At 43.1% G+C, this 20671-nt stretch overlaps 1 protein-coding gene across 4 annotated transcripts in view; it reads right to left on the minus strand.

Moving 5' to 3' along the window:
• Positions 1 to 20671, minus strand: part of TTLL11 (tubulin tyrosine ligase like 11) — a 249851-nt gene that overhangs the window by 201983 nt on the left and 27197 nt on the right. The gene's annotated exons all lie outside the window — the stretch shown is intronic.

Genomic DNA, 20671 nt, shown 5'->3' on the forward strand with positions numbered 1-20671 from the left:
CCAGTGAGGAGTGGAGTTCTGACTCTGTGTGGCAGGCACTATACTCAGGCCTTCACACGCACCCCTTCATTCTAATCCCCCTAACTACCCTAGAAAGAATTATTCCCATTTTACTGGGGAGAAAATTGGGGCTGAAAAAGGTAACACAAAATAATACAGTGCTGGTAAGGAGAGGAATCAGGATTTGAATCCAGGTCTATCTGAATCCCAAGCCATACTTCTCTTTCTCTGAAAATTGCAATTCTCAAGTCAGTCCCCCCAAAAATGAGCTTACGCTCTCTCACTCATGCTCTCTCGTTCTCTCTTCCCCGCTCCCCCAAACACACATGGTCCATGAAGGGAGGATGCATCCCCCAGTGCCTCCTGGCATTCGATAAAGACTTTGTGGATGAATAAATGAACAAACCGGGAATAGTCATCTGACTCAAGGTGAGATAACCAGATTCTCTCTTCCAGGAATTTGGAAATCTGAGATGCCAGGCAGCCTGTGCTAGCCCTTGAACTGGAAGTGATAAAAAACCAGAGCTGGGCAGATGTGCTTAGCTATGAGCACAAAGAAGCAAAGGCAGCCCGGCTGGTAAGAGAGGGAAGGAATAGGTGCAGAGAGGAAAGTGAAGGTGAGACCAGGGGGCCCTGGTGACAGACTGAGTGACTTTAGTTCCTAGGGCTTCTAGACCCTAGGTCCATACCCTCCTGAGCCTTGCTGTCCCTCCTGTCCTTGGATCCTGTAAGATAGCCTTATATTCTTAGAATATATCCCCTCTTTGCACATACTATAGGGTTTTCTTATTAGCAGCCAGAAAAATCCCTCAGTGAGACAAAAAGACCTGCTCTTTCCACCACATCCTGCTGCCTCTCAAAGTTATCAGCAAGTTCTACATTTACAGAATTCATTTTTTAAATCTGTAACTCAGAGGACCCTTGTTAAAGGAAAAAAGTGAGGACGTGTCAGTTCATATTTAGAACTTGCTTGTTAGAAGTCCAGATGAAGAGAGATGCTAACACATTGAATGCAATCACTTGACTTTCCCATCCTAAGACTACAGCTAATCAGGATTTTTGTCTGCTCCAAGTTGAGAGAGCTTAAGTTCCAATGGAAGAGCATAGCATTACTAATGAAATGGTGGTGACTCGATACTTTCCAACTATTCCAAATTAAAATGAAGGCAAACAGACTCAAGCCCTTTAAATCATTCACATTATTTCAAAGCTGTGCCAAAGTGAGGCATATGTTACACACTCTATTAGCATGAACAATTTTCATCTATAATTTATAGCATTTCACTTGTTTTCTTTGCATCCAATGGACTGAAGTTATTAATTCAGTAGTCATAAATACAAAGAGATACAACATATGTTATTTTCTTCCAGCTGCTACGTGCTAACAGAGGGAAGGGGAAAATAACTTAACCAGGGAAGTTTCTCTAAAAGCAGACTATCCAAGCAAAATTTACTAAGATCCAAGTGGCCATGCTGCCTGCAGTGTGGGACCAACACCTGCTCCAGGTCAGCAGACAACCAATGACTCCTTATCACCTTTACCGTTACCCTTCAATCCTTGCCAACCTCATGAGTCCCAAATTAACACTTCATTCAGCAGTGTCTTTAGCTCATTCAGTTTTGTGAAACTGTCGTTTTTTTAAGCCATTCATTCAATAACTGCTATGTGCCAGACACTGTGCTAGTGCTGAGGACACAGAGAAACACAATTTTAAATAGGTCCCGGGACTTCAAAATCCCACCTCTTTTAAAGATCCTTTTAAAAACTGCTTAAACACAAGCTGGTGCAGCCACTCTGGAAAACAGTATGGAGGTTCCTCAAAAAGTTGAAAATAGAGCTACCGTATGATCCAGCAATTGCACTACTGGGTATTTACCCCAAAGATACAAAAGTAGGGACCCGAAAGGCTACGTGCACCCCGATGTTTATAGCAGCAATGTCCACAATAGCCAAACTGTGGAAAGAGCCAAGATGTCCATCAACAGATGAATGGATAAAGAAGATGTGGTATATATATACAATGGAATATTATGCAGCCATCAAAAGGAATAAGATCTTGCCATTTGCAATGACGTGGATGGAACTGGAGGGTATTATGCTGAGCGAAATAAGTCAAACAGAGAAAGACATGTATCATATGACCTCACTGATATGAGGAATTCTTAATCTCAGGAAACAAACTGAGGGTTGCTGGAGTGGGGGGTGGGGTGGGAGGGATGGGGTGACTGGGTGATGGACACTGGGGAGGGTATGTGTTCTGGTAAGCGCTGTGAATTGTGCAAGACTGTTGAATCTCAGATCTGGACCTCTGAAACAAATAATGCAATATATGTTAAGAAAGAAAAAAAGAAGAAGAAGAATGTAGCAGGAGGGGAAGAATGAAGGGGGGGAAATCGGAGGGGGAGAAGAACCATGAGAGACGATGGACTCTGAAAAACAAACTGAGGGTTCTAGAGGGGAGGGGGTTGGGAGGATGGGTTAGCCTGGTGATGGGTATTGAGGAGGGCACGTTCTGCATGGAGCACTGGGTGTTATGCACAAACAATGAATCATGGAACACTATATCTAAAACTAATGATGTAATGTATGGGGATTAACATAACAATAAAAAAATTTAAAAAAAAAAACTGCTTAAACAGCTAACATCATACTCAACGGTGAAAGACTGAAAGCTTTTCCTCTAAGATCAGGAATGAGATAAGGATGCCCACTTTTGCCACTTTTATTCAACATAGTATTGTAAGTTCTAGCCAGAGCAAAAGGCAAGAAAATGAAATGAAGCATCCAAATTGGAAAGGAAGAAGTAAAATTCTCTGTTTGCAGATGACATGATCTTATATGTAGAAAACCATAAAGATTACACACACATATACACACACAGTTAGAAATAATAAATGAATTCAGAAAAATAATAGGATACAAAATCAATACACAAAAATCAGTTTTTCTATATACTATCCATGAATGATCCAAAAAGGAAATTAAGAAAACAATTACATTTATAATAGCATCAAAAAGAATAAAATACTTAGGAATTTACTTAACCAAGGAGGCAAAAGACTGTACACCAAAAACTACAAAATGTTGCTGAAAGAAATTAAAGAAGACACACATAAGTAGAAAGACATCCCATGTTCATGGATTTGGAGACTTTATATTGTTAAGATGTCAATACTACACAAAGCAATGTACAGATTCAATGAAATCCCTACCAAAATCCAAATGACTTTTTTTTCCTTACAGAAATATAAAAACCTATCATAAAATTCACGTGGAATCTCAAGGGACCCCAAATAACCAAAACAATCTTGAGAAGGAAGAATAGTGTTGGAGGTATCACGCTTCCTAATGCCAAAACTTACAACAAAGATATAGAAACAGTGCAGAAAACAACAATGAGATACAATGAGATACCACTATACAACTGTTAGAATGGCCCAAATCCAAAATACTAACAACACCAAATCCTGGCAAGGATATGGAGGAACAGGAACTCTTACTCACTGCTGATGGAAATGCAAAGTGGTACACCTATTTTGGAAGACAGTTCTTAAAAAAGGAAACATACTCTTACCATATGATCCAGTAATTGTGCTCCTTGGTATTTACCCAAATGAGTTGAAAACTTATGCCCAGAAAAAAAATCTACACATGAATGTTTATAGCAGTTTTATTAATAATTGCCAAAACTTGGAAGCAACCAAGATGTCTTTCAGTAGGTAAATGGATAAACTGTGATGCATCCAGATAATGGAATATTACTCAGTGCTAAAAAGAAATGAGCTATTAAGCCAAAAAAAGACATGGAAAGATCTTAAATGTATATTTCTAAGTGAATGAAGCCCATTTGAAAAGGCTACATACTGTGTGATTCCAACTATATGACATTCTGGAAAAGGCAAAACTACAGAGCCAGTAAAAAGATCAGTGATTACCATAGATTAGGAGTGAGGGGAGGGATGAATAGGGGAAGCACAGAGGATTTTTAGGGTAGTGACACTACTCTATATAATACCATAACAGTGGATACATATCATTATTCATTTGTCTAAGCCCACAGAATGTACACTACCAAGAGTAAGCTTTAATATAAAATCATGGACTTTGGGTGTCAACATACAATGTGTCAATATATGTTCATCGATTGCAACAAATGTACCATTCTGGCATGCGATTCTGATAGCTGGGGAGGCTATGCATATGTAGGGTCAGTGAGCATATGTGAAATCTCTGTTCCTTCTGCTCAATTTTGTAGTGAACCAAAAATAGCTCTAAATAAAAAAATAATAATAAATTAATAAAAACCAGTATGGTACTGGCATAAATACAAACAGACTAAGCGGATAGGATACAGAACCCAGAATCAAACCCCGACATATATGGTCAAGTTATTTTTGACAAGGATGACAAGACTATTTGATGGGAAAAGGACATTCCGTTCAACAACTGCTGCTAGGAAAACTGGATATCCACATGCAGAAAGAATGAAGTTGGACCCTTACCTTACACCATATACAAATATTAACTCAAAATGAGTCAAAGACCTAATCATAAGGGCTAAAACTATAAAGCTTTTAGAAGAAAATATAGGGAACAAGCTTTATGATATTTAATTTGGCAATGATTTCTTGGATATGACACCAAAGCACAGGTAACAAAAGAAAAATAAATAAATTGAACTTCATTGAAATTAAAACTTTTTTGCATCAAAGGACACTTGTCAACAGAATGAAAGGGAAGCCCATGGAACAGGACAAAATATTTGAACATCGTGTATCTGATAAGGGATTAATATTTAGAATATATTTTAAAGCTTTTACAACTCAAGAACAAGAAAAACAATTTAAAAATGGACAAAGAAAGGACTTGAATAGACATTTCTCCAAAGAAGACATACAGATGGCTAATAAGCACATGAAAAGATGCTCAACATCACTAATCATTAGGAAAATGCAAATCAAAACCACAATGAGATACAACGTCACACTCATTAGGATGGCTAGCATAAAAAATAATAAAAAGGAAATAAATGTTGATGAGGATGTAGAGAAATTGGAACCCTTAGGCCCTGGGAATGTAAAAAGCTGCTGTGGAAAATAGAATTGTCACATGATCCAGCAATTCTACTTCTGAGTATTTACCCAAAAGAACTGAAATCGGTGACTTGAACAGATACTGATATACAAATGTTCAGCACTATTCACAACAGCCAAAGGTGGAAGCAGTCCAAGTGTCCATCAACTGTCCATCAACAACAAACAAAATGTGGTATATCCATACACTGTAAAATTACTCAGCCTGGTACAACATAGATGAAACCCTGAAGACATTATGCCAAGCGAAAGAAATCAGACACAGAATATTGTACGGTTCCACTTCTGTGAGGCAGCTAGAGTAGTCAAATTCATAGAGACAGGAAGTAGAACAATGGTTTCCAGGGGCTGGGAGGAGGGGAAAATGGGGTGTTGTTTAATGGGTACAGAATTTCAGTTTGGGGAGATGAAAAATGTTCTGGAGACGGATGATGCTGATAGTTGCACAACATTCACAAGGTAAATGTATTTATTGCTACTGAACTGTACACTTAACAACAGTTAAGGTGATAAATTTTGTTACATATATTTCACCACAATAAAACAACAATAAAAAAACTGTCTGCTTATGCCCCCTGAGGGTAAGGGGCCATTCGTGGCTCTACTCTGAGCTCTCTGTAGCCGGGAATGCTACATGGCTTTTCACGGGGCAGCTGAAAATTGACAATGTTTCTCAGACTCCCCCACTCCCCATTTTTCTAAGGTCAGCACCATCTTCCCAGTTACCTAGATTCTAAATTTGGGAGTCATCTTTCCTTTTCTCTTCTTCAAACTCTTTTGGAGAAAGGACTGGATTTGGGGTCAGAAGACCTGAGAGTTCTAGACTTATTTCTGTCGCTTACTATGAGATCTTAAGCAACCAAAACCTTTGTGTCCTCCGTCGATTGAGATGAGAAAACATGTCAAGGTGCAATAGGAACCAAACAAGATAATGGAAATGAAAATGCTTTGTACATTCCACACAACAATACAAATCTGAGTCGATCATTGCCTTATTTACTCATTAAGTGTTAAGAACCTATTGCGTGGCACAATGTGTCTCAGGTGGCAAGGACACATGGGAACATGCCTGCTTTCATGGAGCATACAGTCCATTGGGGAGAAAGAGTTGACTCAAACAGTCACTCCAACATATCACTGCAAACCAGGGTAAGGGTGGGGAAATGAGGTCCAGAGAACAATGAGGGCACAGGGAGACCCCATCACATCTGGGAAGTCAGAGAAGGCCACTCCAAGTAGGGTGACCATGTGTTCATTAGCCCAGGACAGTTCCAGTTTACACCTGTTGTCCTGGTGTTAATATTAATAGAGGGGTTTTTTTTTTTCACTTCCAAATGTATCCCAGTTTGAACAGCAAATTGGTGGCCACCCTACTCCTGAGAAAAGGCTATCTGAGCTGAGATTGGAAAGAAGAACAGGCAGATGAGGAAGGAAGAGTATTCTAGGCAGCGAACAAATATATAAAAGCCCAGAGGTCAGACTGACCATGGCCCACTGGAAAGCCTGAAGGCAGGTCAAGGTGGCTGGGGTACAGAGGACCAGCAGAAAGTAATGTGAGATTAGCTGAAGACCTAGACAGAGGCAGATTGGGTAGGGCTGCTGCCCAGCCGGATAGCAGAAACAGTAGGTCATGTGGAGAGCAGACTAAGATGGACCAGAGAGACAGAGAGCATGAGCCATAAAAGGACAGCGGGGGGAAGTGTTTCAAGACAAAGAGAATGGTGAATAGTGTGGACGTGGCTGACAGGTCAAGTAGGATGGAAACTATCAGCTGCCCACTAGATATGATGACATGGATTGCTTCAGGAGCACATCAGCTCACAGGGATCATCTTCTTGGTCCCTTCAGCACTTACTATGCTTATCATGGTCTGCATTGTTGAGTACTTCATGTGTAACCCTTATCTCCCTCAGAACACCAGGGATTTCTAGGACCTGGAACAATTTGACATACTTGTCTCAGGTCTCCGAGAATGATTAACCAGGTGTCCAATTGGTCCTAGGCCCACAGGAAAATTAGAAGTCATAATCCTGAGAATCACCCATAACTCCCTTCCCTCCCCAATATCCACCTGGTCATCAAGTCTTCTAGTCTACCTCCTAATTTATATTTATATTTCCTCCCCTTCCTTAGTCCCCAGTGCCAATGCCTTACTTTGAGGCCTCATCTCCCACCCGGATGAGGTGGCATTTATTAGTCACACATGAACTATAGTCACTAGCATACCCCCCCACACATGCTACCATGTCTGCCACAAAGGAAGATTCTCCTCAGCGTATACACCTGTGTGGACCCAAAATCCTTTTCCCTCTTACCTAGAAGGACTAAAACAAACTTGCAAAACAACCAAGCTCTAGCAAGAACTGAAACCATTAAGTGTCCTTTGAGCATATTTGTGCTTAAGGAATTCATATTCGGGTCCCTCTTCTAATAAATAGCCCAAAGAGCAAGTTCAAACCCCCCAAGGGATTTCACAAAATGAAATTTCACAGTGAATGCTGATGAAAGCACAATTCACATTTCTGCACTTTGTGAATGATTTTCTTCATAAAGCTTCTTCATGAAAGAAAATCTTTCAAGTGATTGGGCATAAAAGTGGCAAATAAGCTTTGATATGGGCAAGCGTGTATGTAATGCATCCACAGGAGGAAATGACCCAAATTACTGCTTTAAAATGAGAGGCCCAATCCACTGTGAGGAAATCCAAGGAAGGGGTAGCAGCCAGAGCAGTATACTTGGGCTAGGAAGACCCTGGCTCCAGCCTTGACCCACCACACCCCACCCAGAGACTGAGACACGTTGACCTTCCCCTCCCCAGCTCACCTACAGGGGAGGAAAACAATAGCAATAAAACCTGCCCACCTCCCAGGGCTGTCATGCGGACTGAGGGAGTGCTTGGGAAAGCACTTTGTAAAAAGCAAATTGTGTTTTATAGAGTAGCCTATTATTTTTAATGCCCAAGGAAATCGCCTCAACGAGTAACTTCAATTAAAAAAGATGCCAACCAAGTATCAAGCACCATTAGGACAGCTCTTGAATAAGAACGCCACAGTGTACCTGCTCTTGGGAAACCCTCGATGACGCCCCAGGCAGAGTTAATGGATTCTCCCCAGCGCCCCCTCTGCACTCGTGTCGATGCTTGTGGTACAGCCACTGACTTGCAGGGCATTTATGCTTACGTGACTGCCTCCATCAGACAGAGTGCTTCAGGGTAGACATACTCTAGTCTTTCTGCCCTCTCCCTGGTCTACCGTCTGTGGTAGGCAGCCTCTAAGATAGTCTCCGATTATCCCTGCCTCCTGGAATTCGGACCCCTGTATAGGCTTCTCCCACAGCTGGCACAGGCTTGGTCTGTGGAACCAATAGCTACGGCAGAAGAAGTGATGGGATGTCGAGACTGTGGCTTCTGTCTTGGGCACACCGTGTGTGTGTGTGTGTGTGTGTGTGTGTGTGTGTGTGTGTGTGGCTAGCTCCCATCTCTCTCTCATCATCATCACATCACTTTGGAGAAGCATAGGGAGAGGGAAGAAATCAAAGCCTCCCGCCAACAGCCATGGGAATGAGCTTGGAAGTGGGTCCTTCTGCCCCAGTCGAGTCTTCAGAGGCTGTGGCCCCGCGAGAGACACTGAGCCGGAACCCCAGCTAAGCCACTCCCCGATTCCTCATCCTCAGGAAGTGTGTGAGTAATAAATGTGTGATGATTTCAGCTGCTAAGCTTTGGAGAAATCTGTTACACAGTAGTAGATAATGACTACACTATGCCAGGTTTATAACAGTGCCTTAGAGAATGAAAGCATTCTGAGAATGAAGGAATTTAAGATGAATATATCCTTATAAGAAATTTAATAATGGGGCACCTGGGTGGCTCAGTCGTTAAGCGTCTGCCTTCGGCTCAGGTCATGATCCCAGGGTCCTGGGATCGAGCCCCACTTCGGGCTCCCTGCTCTGTAGGAAGCCTGCTTCTCCCTCTCCCACTCCCCCTGCTTGTGTTCTCTCTCTCGCTGTGTCTCTGTCAAATAAATAAATAAAATCTTTAAAAAAAAAAAAGAAATTTAATAATTATTATTTATTAAGCACTTAATTGTGTGCTGGATGTCTTACATATATGCCCCCATTTTGCACTTGAAAAAAAAAATACAGTTCTGTTGCTGGTAAGTGGCAAACCCAGAATTTGAAGTCATGCTGGTCTGTCTCCAAAGACTGTGCTCTTTTGGCTCCACTAAGCTGAATGGATGGATAGATGGATTAATCTATGAAAAAAAAATGAGCACGTATATCTCTGCAAAAAAAAGAGCTGTCGTTAATACTTCAAGGAAGATCATAGGGCAGAAAAAGTCCAGAGAAGACAAGTTAAGACAAGGAAAGGACTGAGCAATTGCCCTTCAAGGATAGACTGAAAACTTAGCACTCTTTTCTTCAATCAGGAAAGCAAGCAGACAAAGAAAATACTGGCAGAGATCCATCAAATGCTGAAGGGTGTGACCCAGATGGAACATGGCTCCATCTGCCAAATCTGAGCATATCAAAAGAAGGTGAGCCCCCTTTTAAGCCTGAGAGAGGGAGGCTAGCGCACTCTTCTCTTGTTCACATCTCAGCTAATGGCATCACTATCCTCCCAGACAGATGAGAAGCACCAACCACCCAACTGAGGGGCCACAGGGAGATTCCAGGCTCCCACCTACCTATGGAAAATCGGCTAACGAGACCTCCCCATGCTGGGGAGGGACTGGCCAGCTTCCTGACCACAGCATCTCTGGATGGGGCTGGGGGGAAAGACTACACACGGGGCAACTCCAAGCCTGTTTCCTCAGCAAGAACAATAATGACAATGCGATTTGGGTTACTAGATGGATTAATAATGCATCTGAGCCACCTAGCACTGTGCCTTGCACACAGTGCCAATTATACAGTAGGTGTTCAAAAAATGCTGATTTCTTTCTTCTCCTCCATGCTTTCCCATCACCCTTCACCCCATACCTATTGGCTGGTAAGACAGTACACAAAGAAGATGGTGGACAGGGGTGTTTTCCAGGGCCAGTCTAAGGTTAAAAGTGCACAAGGTATATTCAAAGTATTTGAAGACATGTAAGTCTTCTTGGGTATGCACCTGACCTCTGGGGAAAGCCTGTACTCACACAAAAGCTCCTTGACTTGACTTCCAGAACCTGGGTTCAAATCTCAACCCTGCCAACTTCTAAGGCTTTTGGTTTTAACATCTGAAAAAGAGGACTAGCAAAGCCTCCATCACAGAAGGTGTCGGGAAGATTAAAAACAACTACATAAGTGAAAGAATGTTTGTGACTAGCCTGGCACACAGAAGGAGCTAGGTTAGTCCTATTATAGAATATTGACAGTGAGCATCCTGGATTGTTCTTCACCTAATTAAGTCCCATGGTGAGAGAGGCAGAGAGGAAAAGTCCCCAGACATCTCCCCTGGTAGAGAAAGCAGAGGCTGGCCCTCAACAAATCCACCTCTTCAAAAACAGTAGTGAATCAAACATAGCTCCAGGGATTCAGGAACCAGCCTGGGGTTGAGGCAGATGCATTATCTGTGTGAGAGTCCAGCAGGAGCAGTTGTTTCTGCTCTAGAGGAGGTACGTTGAACCGAGGAGGGGCCATTTGAGCTGGGTGTGAAATAGGTGTTTGCCAGGCAGAGATGAGGAGAAAGGGAAATCAGGTGGAGGGCGGAGTGCATGCAAGGCAGGGATTCTGGAAAGCATGAGAAGTTCCACGTACCTAGAGCCTAGGGTAAGTAGGGAGATAAAGCTGGAGAGGTCTCCATGACCCAGACAGGTCATGAAGGGCTCACAGGGCAAGCTGACAAGCTTGAACTTGTTTCTGCAGGTAGAGGAGAGCCAAGGGAAGTGCTCCAGCAGGGCTATGCCAGATCTGGCTAGAATGGAGAATGGAGGGGAGGTAGAGAGAGACTGAGGGCAGCCAGACCCATGAGGAATCTGGCCAAGGCTAGGAGAGAGGGGACAGGGTGGAGTGGCCATGGGGCAAGTAGAGAAAGAGTGCATTGCGAGTAGGGGTGAGGGAAGGCACAGAGGTGGAAGAGCACATCGCCAGTTTCATGGGTAAGAACTGCTCTGACAGCCAATGCACTTTAAAGAAGCCCCTTCATTCATGCCCATGGGCTGACAGTCCTCTCTCACCTCCTCCAGATTCCTAGTTGTTGGAGACTCTGAATGGAGAGGATCCCACACGGATAACTAGCACTCTAAGGAGCCTTCCAATTTAATAAAGTCGCCTTCTGGCTCCAATGGGTTCCCCAGGAAGGCAATAATTACTCATCCTCTAATAAAGCCACTAAATATAGGAAAAGGATAAGTAATTAACAACCTTTTGCTGGAAAGTAGCAATTCTTGTGATCTATGAAGTTTCCTTTTCCTGTTCACTTCTTCGTTATTGCAAATATGATATTCTGGATAAGCGCACCATTGTCGTTCACTGAGTTAATCACCAAAGTACGTTGTATTTTTTTTTATTAAATCCATTCATTATAATTGACTCATATGAATTAGAGCTGGAAGAGCTGCAGCGAGGCCTGCATCCACCTTGCTTCTGCTTCTGATCATAACACTTCTAATGAGATCAGAATTGTTACCAAACAATTGAACTATAGAAAAAAAGCCCATGTTAGCAGGAGGGGAAGAGAACCTTGCCCCTCTCATAATTTCAAAGCCCCATAGCAATCTCCTCCAGTTATTTATCCTGGTGTCTAATTTCCCACTCTTAAATGATCTTTATTAGTAGTAATTATACCAACCAAGAGAAAAAGAAAAACTTCACAAACTTCTAAAGTGATTTACCTCTTGGCTTGCAGTTTTAATTAAAATTCCAGTTTATTTGGCAAATTGCTCTGAAAAGATTAGATACCAATTTAGCACTATGTTCTTTTTTCCCACTTTCCAATTCATAAGGGTGACACAAACAACAAGATACCCACATTAAGTGACTCGTACTCCATTCCGTTGTAATTCGTCTACGGAAAAGAGTTCCAGTATCAATTATAAATTAACTCTATGATGTTCTGCAAAATTATTGATGGGGTTTAGGGCAGGCTGCCCCAAAATATGCCACTCTGGCATATTATTTTGAATTAAAGTTACATAAGAAACAGTCGATGCAGGAAGGATGCTCTGACCGTCCTTTGTCTCCCTGAGAGCAGAAAATAAATCTCCCATGTGAAAGGTGCCCTCTTTATACCAAGAGGAAAGGAGAAATTCTTACCACCAGCAAGAGAGAATTTGGAACCCTGAAGACTATGTAATCAAACCTTGTTACTTCCTCTCTAATTTACTACCTCAAGCTCAAATTTCTTTGTCTTGTCAATTCCTCACAAATTTATTGTTTATTGTCAAAAAAGTATAAAAGTTATCTGTTTGGTTACTTCTTTGGGTCTCATATCTTTGGGGCCCCTGTATGTACAAAATCAATGCAAATTTGTTTTCCCCTGTTAATCTCTCCCTTGTACGGGGGGTGTCTCAGCCAATGACCCACAAGGGTAGAGAGAAATTTATTTTTTCTTCCCTATACTATCAACAGCTCTCTACTCCATCACCGTGGGTAAATGATATCAATTCACCATTAGTCCCCAAATTACCTCAAAGACTTCCACACCAAAACTTGAAGTGTGTTTATTAACTGAAATGGAAACAAGGCAAATCAGGTTTCCATTCCAGCAGCACTTCCGTCCCAGCTAGGATTACCAAGCGACTTTGCCAAAGTCAAGCCCAGACCTCTTATAGCAGCTCATCCCCAGTTAACCAGATACCCAGGCCCTTTCAGGCCTGCCCACGTGGCAACTCCACCAGAAAGCTGCTCTAAAGGCACCATGGTTTAGCTGGAACATCAATGCATTAGCTCAGCACGTAAGCACGTCGTGCCTTTGAGCCAGACGGTATGCTTAGGGAATGCTGAGAGGTTCCACGTGTGGGTCAAAGTGTCAGTGATGGGAGACAAAAGCTGGAGAGGTAAAAACTGGAGGATGAATGAAAGAGTCTTTACCTTCAGAGAGCTCATAGCATAGCAGCCGAGTTAGACACACAAACAGATCACTGGATGCCTGTAGTCACCATCCTACCAAGCATCTACTATATGCCTGCCCCCGAGCTGAGCCCTTTACCCACATGGTAACGTTTAATCTCCACACAGCTTATGAATAGCCGTCATACTCCCATTTCGCAGAAGAGGCAACCAAGGCTCAGAGGGGTAGGTGACATTTGAGCTGACTCTTGAAAGAGAGAGAGATTGCCAAGGCTACAGAGGGAAAGGGGTCGCCTGGGAGGAAGCAAAAGCATGTAAAAAGGCCAAGCAAGAGACTGGAGACCAGTCCTCCTCTGTCTGTGGCCATGAACTCTCTGACCTGCCTTGGGCATTATTGGATCTCTTTGGGGCCTGTTTCCCCATTTGCCACATGCAAGGTACTTCCGATTCTGCAAATCTATGAGGGTCTGCTCTTCTTTCCCAACAACTGATTATGATTTGTGTTGACCCTAAAGCACCCAGTGCTGTCTTAATAATAAAACCAAGGGATTTACTAGATAAAGAAGGACAAGCTCTACCACCCTGAATTCATTTGCTCCTCTGACCCCTGAAACCACCTGTAACCTCCCAGAGACATCCCACTGCCATGACAGCCTCAAGCCAGTCCACCACATACTGTTAAGAAGAATTAATACTATTGTACCAATAACATCTATAATAATAAGATTGTGACTATGATTTATTGAGTCAATTTATTGTGTCCATATTATGTGCTGTGTACTTTACATACGCTACCTCAATTCACCCTCACAACAACACTATCAAGTAGGTAGAGATATTGCCATTCCATTTCACAGATGAAGAAACAGGTTCAGAGCAATTAGATAACTTAGTCTTTAGTAGTGTATCCAGTAAGTAGTAGAGCAAGGAACAGAATCCAGGCCCATTAAGTCCTCAGTCCCCAGAGAACTAAGCCTAGGAGAAATGAATGAGGTTCGTTTAACAACCATAGAATTCCAGTGACGCACACCATACCAAGGCTGGTGTGTGTGGGAAGGGGTAGGGGAGGGCCCAGAGTAGGGGAGTTGCCCCCACCTGGGAGCTCTCCAGAGTGCTGAACTGCCTCTGCCCAAGTACTCTGACTCAGAGCACTGACATCTGCTGGGGTGCCTCTGTCCGTCCTAACCCTCGCCTCCTGACTTCAGTGCCCACTGGAGCCACTAACAGATTAGAGTGAATTTTACATGGAGTACATCTGGGAGAGAAACAGTTAACTTTTATAAGTACTGAGCTTGAGGGGACAACAAGACGTCTAATTGGAACTATCCCACAACCGATTAGAAATACAGGAATGGAGTGGAGAAAAGTCAAAGCAAGAGGTGAAAATTTGGGAGTCACGGAGGAGAGAACTGAAGAAAGGGTGAGTGTGTTTTTGGAGTGCTTACTGAGAAAGAAAAGCAAAGGGCCAGGGTCAGAGGGCCTTAGCAGTCCTAGACAGTGGGTACCAGGAACAAATAAGCAAACTCTCCAACTCCAATATTGCACTGAAAGGTGTTCAGAGAGCACAGAATTTAGTTTCTGTAGCTTTGAACCTGTGAAAAAATAACCATCACCACTCCTCAACCTCCCCCAAAAAAGAATAAGAAATGACAGTACACAAGGGAAAAAAAAATAGAAATTAGCCTGCCATAGGTGACATGATTCAAGTTAATCAAGGTCACATTCACTCTTACTTCAAGTAAAATGGCTCCTTATAAACTTGAGAAAGACCCTGAGCCTCCCTTTGGCCTTTCAGACCATAGAACCTAAAGGCTTCCATGACAGGATATTTATAAACACATCTCTCCCCCTGCTGGTAAAAGAGGTATTAGAAAATCACATCTATTCTCTGGCTCCATCCCCACCTCTACACACCTTACAGAGGAATAATTATACTCTTTTACCAAGTTAGTCTTTATTCAAGTAAACATGACGTGCATCAAGCACTGGGGATTCAGAGAAGAAGGTACAGTGCCTGTCTTTAGGATGTGAACTTGTAAATAAATCACTCATGCAACGTGGCAAACACTCTAGCAGATGAGAGCCAAAGGGCTATGGGAGCATGGAGCAGGGTGTGAGTTCATCTTCTGGGAGGAGACACATGGTTCGCCAGAAACTTGAAAGATGAGCTGGCATTTGCCAAGCCCAGAAGGCATGAAGGTTGTCTAGGCTGGAGGAGCCCCATGCACAAAGGCACGGACGCGTGAGGGAGCATGATTAGAAGTCTCTTCGGGGCAGGAAAAGCATCTCAGTTATTTCTGTATTCCAGGTGCCTCCACCCAGTGTCTGGGAGGGAGGGGCAAGTTGCAGATGCTGGAGGAATGAGTGGCATGCGGTTCAGTGTGGAGGGAATAAGGCATGAGATGGGGTCTTGCAACAGAAGAGGAACTGAGTGGAAGCAGAAGCTCTAAGCCTCAAAACAAATCCTGATGTGAAACTGCTCAGGTGTACAGCAGACGCGTGCGGGCGTTGGCCATCCATCTCTCCAGCCCAGGCTCCGACAACAACTCTTGCAGGGGAACAAGGCAGCTGTGGGAAAGGAAATGTACCCCCTCAACGTGGGCCAGTTCGAGAGCAATGGTCTAGTGCTCAGCCTAGAACCCACCTCACTGTTGCGGATTTTGAAAGGAATTATCAGCAAAAAACAATCCAAATGTGATGGGAGCGGAGGTGAGAGCGTATGGGCCTCCTTATCAAATGTTGGGGTCTCCTTTTGTTTCTAATGTTGAACTATACTGTCAAGTTACAAATCTTCTCATTATTCACAGCTCAGCACAGCCAAGAGCGGTAGCAAAACCCACTGCTTCACTAGCTCCTTGCGATGAGAGCTGTTATTCCTCTACTAAGTATTTAAGCAACACCTTTTAATTTATCTTGTGAACACAGAACAAACTGATTGATGGCCTAGCTCAGTTGCCAATGACAGTTGGTATTTCCCTGATGACCAGACAATGAGGCAATTGCATTAAGTGTATGTCACCCTGCTCCGCTGACATGGCCTATTAAGACAAAGCCAGCCCACTCACAGCTTTCAGTTGGTTTCCACCGAGTCCAGGTTTTGAAGCACTCTGGGACGAGTTTAAACACCACTGTATTTTTGTGGTGTTATAAATCTGGTGCTTTTCTGGAGCATCCTGAAGAAACTGGGCCAGTAAAGTTAGCTTTGGAAAAAAATCTGTATTGTATTCCAAATGATGATTAGTAGAAATACTCTAGGATTAAGAATCAGGGGACCAAGATTCTAGTCCAGATTAATTAATTCATCCACTCAACAAACATTCATGAGTGCCTAGTATGTGCTAGCTCTGGGCTAAAGGCTGAGATAGAACAATCTGCTGAGTTTTTACTCTGTGCCCGGCACAGTTGTAAGCACTTCCCATGTCTAAGATCACTCAGTGCTGCCAACATTATCATCTCCATCTTACAGAGGAGGAATGGACACACAGAGAAGTAAAGTAACTTGCCCCAGTTTGTTTGTTTGTCTGTTTGTTTTAGAAAGAGAGAGCACACGAGCCCGTGCACATGAGAGCAGGGGTGGGGAGGTGGGGGGAGGGGCGGAGGGAGAGAGAGAATCTTAAGCAGCCTCCACACTCAGCACAGAGCCGACGCAGGGCTCGATCTCACAACCTGAGCCAAAAGCAACAGTCAGCCACTTAACCGCCTGAGACACCCAGGCACCCCGGTTGCCTCCATTTTTAACTTCCTAAGTGGCAAAGCCAGGGCACAAACCCAGCCAGTCTGACTCCAGAGATCAGTAAGACGAAGCTCCAGCCTTAGAGAAGCTCAGTTTCTTGGAGGCTTATACAGCTATGTGCCTTAATGGTTCTATCACCCAAGGAAAAGCTTTTAATCTCTCTGTATTCGTTTTCTATTGCTGCCCCCCCCCCCCGGCAAAAGAACACAAACCTAGTGGCTTCAGACGACACCCATTTATGGACTCACAGTTCTTTAGGTCAGAAGTCCACCATGGTATGGCTGGGTGCTCTGCTTAGATCACCACAAGGCTGAAGGGCAGGTGTCGCTCGGGTTGCAACTCCAGTCTGGGCTCAGGGTCATCTTCCAGTTCACTGTATGGAAGCATTCATCTCCTTGCCGCTGTAGGACCGAGGTCCTCATTTTCCTTAGAGCTGCCAACCGGGGACCATACTCAGCAACTCGAGACTGCTCACAGTTCCTTGCCATAGTGAGCCCCAAGGGCAGTTCACAAAAGTGGATGTTGGCTTTCTTCCAGACTAGCTAAAACACATCTGTCTGACTTCTTCTCCTGCAGCCCAGCCAGAGAAAAATGCTTTGAAAGGGCTCACCTGATTAGGTCAGGCCCACCCAGGAAAATCTTTCTTTTGCCATATGATGTCACAAAATCATGGGAATGATAGCTTATCATATCCACAGGTCCCACCCTCACTCAAACGGAGAGGATTATACATGGGTGAAGGCCCCTAGGGGTCATCTTAGAATTCTGCTTACCACACTTTCTGAGTTTTTCCATTCCTGGTCTGAGGCTAGATTAGATGATGATGGTAATACCACATATATAGTGATTTACAGTTTAATAAAGGCCTTTCCACATATATCATCTCACTGGAACCTTACAATGCAGAGATTGAGGTGCTCTGGGAGCGAAGGTTAGCCTCACTGTCAGGAAAAAGAATCTAAGGGTTAGTGAAGTTAATAACCTTTGGCTTGCTACACTGCGAGAGCAAAGACTTTAACTCAAGTCTTCTGATTCCAGCACCCGAGCGCCCCCCTACAGCCCATGCTGCCATTTGATCTGAGAGGACCAGATACCTTCTGGTGCCAGTGCCACAAATGAAGTGAAAAGAACACAGACTCTGGAGTCAAACAGATCTGGGTTCAAATCCAAGCTTGCCCCTTATTAGCAATAGGGTCTTGGGCAAGTCACTTCCCTTCTCTGGGCATCCTCATCTTTAAAACTGGGGCAGTCGGACCACATGGTCTCCAAGGGCTTTTTTTAGCCTCAAATGAGGAAAAAACGGCTTCAATTGCACTATGGAAGATTATTAGCTCCACGCTTCCACTCTCTCGGTTGAAGGAGAACCTCATAACCCTCTTCCAGGTATCCCTGTAGTTTGGGGGAAGGTTTCCATTTTATTAGATTCCTACAGCTACCATAACCAATTATCACAAATTGGGTGGCTTAAAACAACAAAAATGTATTCTCTCACAGTTCTGGAAGTCAGAAATCTGAAACCAAGGCATTGACAGGGCTGTTCCCTACTGAGCGATCTGAGAGAGAACCCATTCCATGCCTCTCTCTTGCTTCTGGTGGATGCTGGCAATCCCAGGCGTTCCTTGGTTTGAGATGCATCACTCCAATTTCAACCACTCCTGCCTCTGTCTTCACATGGCCTTCACCACTGTGTGTCTCAATGTCTTCTCCTTTTCTGTTTCTTGTCAGGACACTCATTGGATTTAGGTCCCAACCTTAATCCAGGATCATCTCATCTCAAGATCCCTAACTTAATTACATCTGCAAAGATTGTATTTCCAAATAAGGTCCCTTTCACAGATACTGGTCAAGACTTGGACCTATCCTTCAGGGGGGACACAATTCAACCCACATCATAAATGGACGTATGCATCCCACCATTGATGGACTATAGGTGCTTTCCAATTCTTCCTCATTACAAAGAACACTGCAATAAACATCCTCATTGTATCTCTTTGTGCACATGGATAAGAACTGTTCTCTAGAAGTGGAATTGTTTGTGTCACAGAGTATACACACTTTCAACTCTGCTGGCTACTGCTACATATTTTTGCCAATCGAATCAATGTGAAATGGTAGCTTATCGTTATTTTAATTTGCATACTCATGATAATACTAGTGAGATTGAATTTTTTTTTTTCAAATGTTTATTGGACATTTGACTTTCCTCTTTCAATAGCTTAAAAAAAACCTCTAAATAAGTGATTCTCTATCAAGATTATCCAGGAGCTTTTCAAAAGTACAGAGATGCTGATTTAGTAGAGGTGGGCTGGGAGCTAGAAATCTAAAGGCTAAAACACTTGCCAGGAGGCTGAAGCACAGCCCCAGGGAAGGACCACTGCATGAAATGTAGTCATGGGTCTTACTGGCACTCGGTTGTTATGCTCTCAGAGTGCACTGAGGGCACCATCTCATACAAAACCTTGAAACTGCATTGAATCAGGGGTGTTGATAGAGCAATGCCAATCACTCAGGGGCTCCTTTATGAAGGCCCTCGGGGGAGATTTCTCCCAGCTTTCAGTGCATTTCTCTTAAGCAATATCTTTTATTTTATCTGCCGGCACCATGACTTCACAGCTTGGCATGTTTCTGTTTTTCCTTGGTAACCAGAAAGCCCAGAACCAAATCTGTGTCTCATCATAAAGACTGTGCGAAATCTTTACATCTCACATTTCTTTTTTTTTTTTTTTTTTAAGATTTTATTTATTTATTTGACAGAGAGAGACAGCGAGAGAGGGAACACAAGCAGGGGGAGTGGGAGAGGGAGAAGCAGGCTTCCCGCTGAGCAGGGAGCCCAACGCGGGGCTGGATCCCAGGACCCTGGGATCATGACCTGTACGGAAGGCAGACTTTTAAGGACTGAGAGCCACCCAGGCGCCCCAAGATCTCACATTTCTGGATACTAACTCTTCTCGGATTTCATCTTATTACACCATTTTTATTGTTCCTTTGCCCTGACTTCTTAACTTAAACTTAAAAAAAAAAAAAAAAAAACTTATAATAATCTATGTATTTTTGAAAGCCACTTTACATACTTTTGGGGAATAAGATAGGCATAAATACATATTAAAATAAGCTTATATTTTACCTTGCAAGATGTAAGCGATAATACACAATTTATGCTGAGATAAGGCCCTCCTTTCAAAACTGACCTATTTTCAAAACTCATCAATGATAATAACAGTTCTACTGTTGTTTAACTAGAAAAAAATATTTCAAAGATGAACTATTCACAACATATCAGTGAAAATGATTAACGCTAGAAAATGGGTCACATAAATTGGCTAGCTGTAGCCATTCAGGTGCAGAAAAGACAGGATTGGGTTTTGCAACACAATGCCATTCATTTCCAAGTGACTGTCATTGAGTTTCCAAATGGTGCAAAAGCAATTGCATTTATATGAGACCTCCTATATTTAGTTTGGTGCTTTAGAAGGAAAATTAATTTTCAAAAACTTTCACAAAGTTTTTTTACAAAGCAGTTTTAACTTCTTGGTTCCTTGGGGGCACCTGGGTGGCTCAGATGGTTAAGCGTCTGCCTTCGGCTCAGGTCATGATCCCAGAGTCCTGGGATCGAGTCCCGCATCGGGCTCCCTGCTCCTTGGGAGCCTGCTTCTCCCTCTGCCTCTCTCTCTCTCTCTCTGTCTCTCATGAATAAATAAATAAAATCTTTAAAAAAAAAAAAAAAACAAAAAAAAACTTCTTGGTTCCTTGGTTCCTGTGTCCCTTAAAACAACAGGAAGGCATGCTAATGATTGCTTCGATGTTACTTTAATTCCTTCAGCAAGCTACTCCATGGATGGCCGGCCAATTCACCCC

Source organism: Halichoerus grypus, chromosome 14, assembly GCF_964656455.1.
Source record: "Halichoerus grypus chromosome 14, mHalGry1.hap1.1, whole genome shotgun sequence".
In the NCBI taxonomy this organism is placed as follows: Eukaryota; Metazoa; Chordata; class Mammalia; order Carnivora; family Phocidae; genus Halichoerus; species Halichoerus grypus.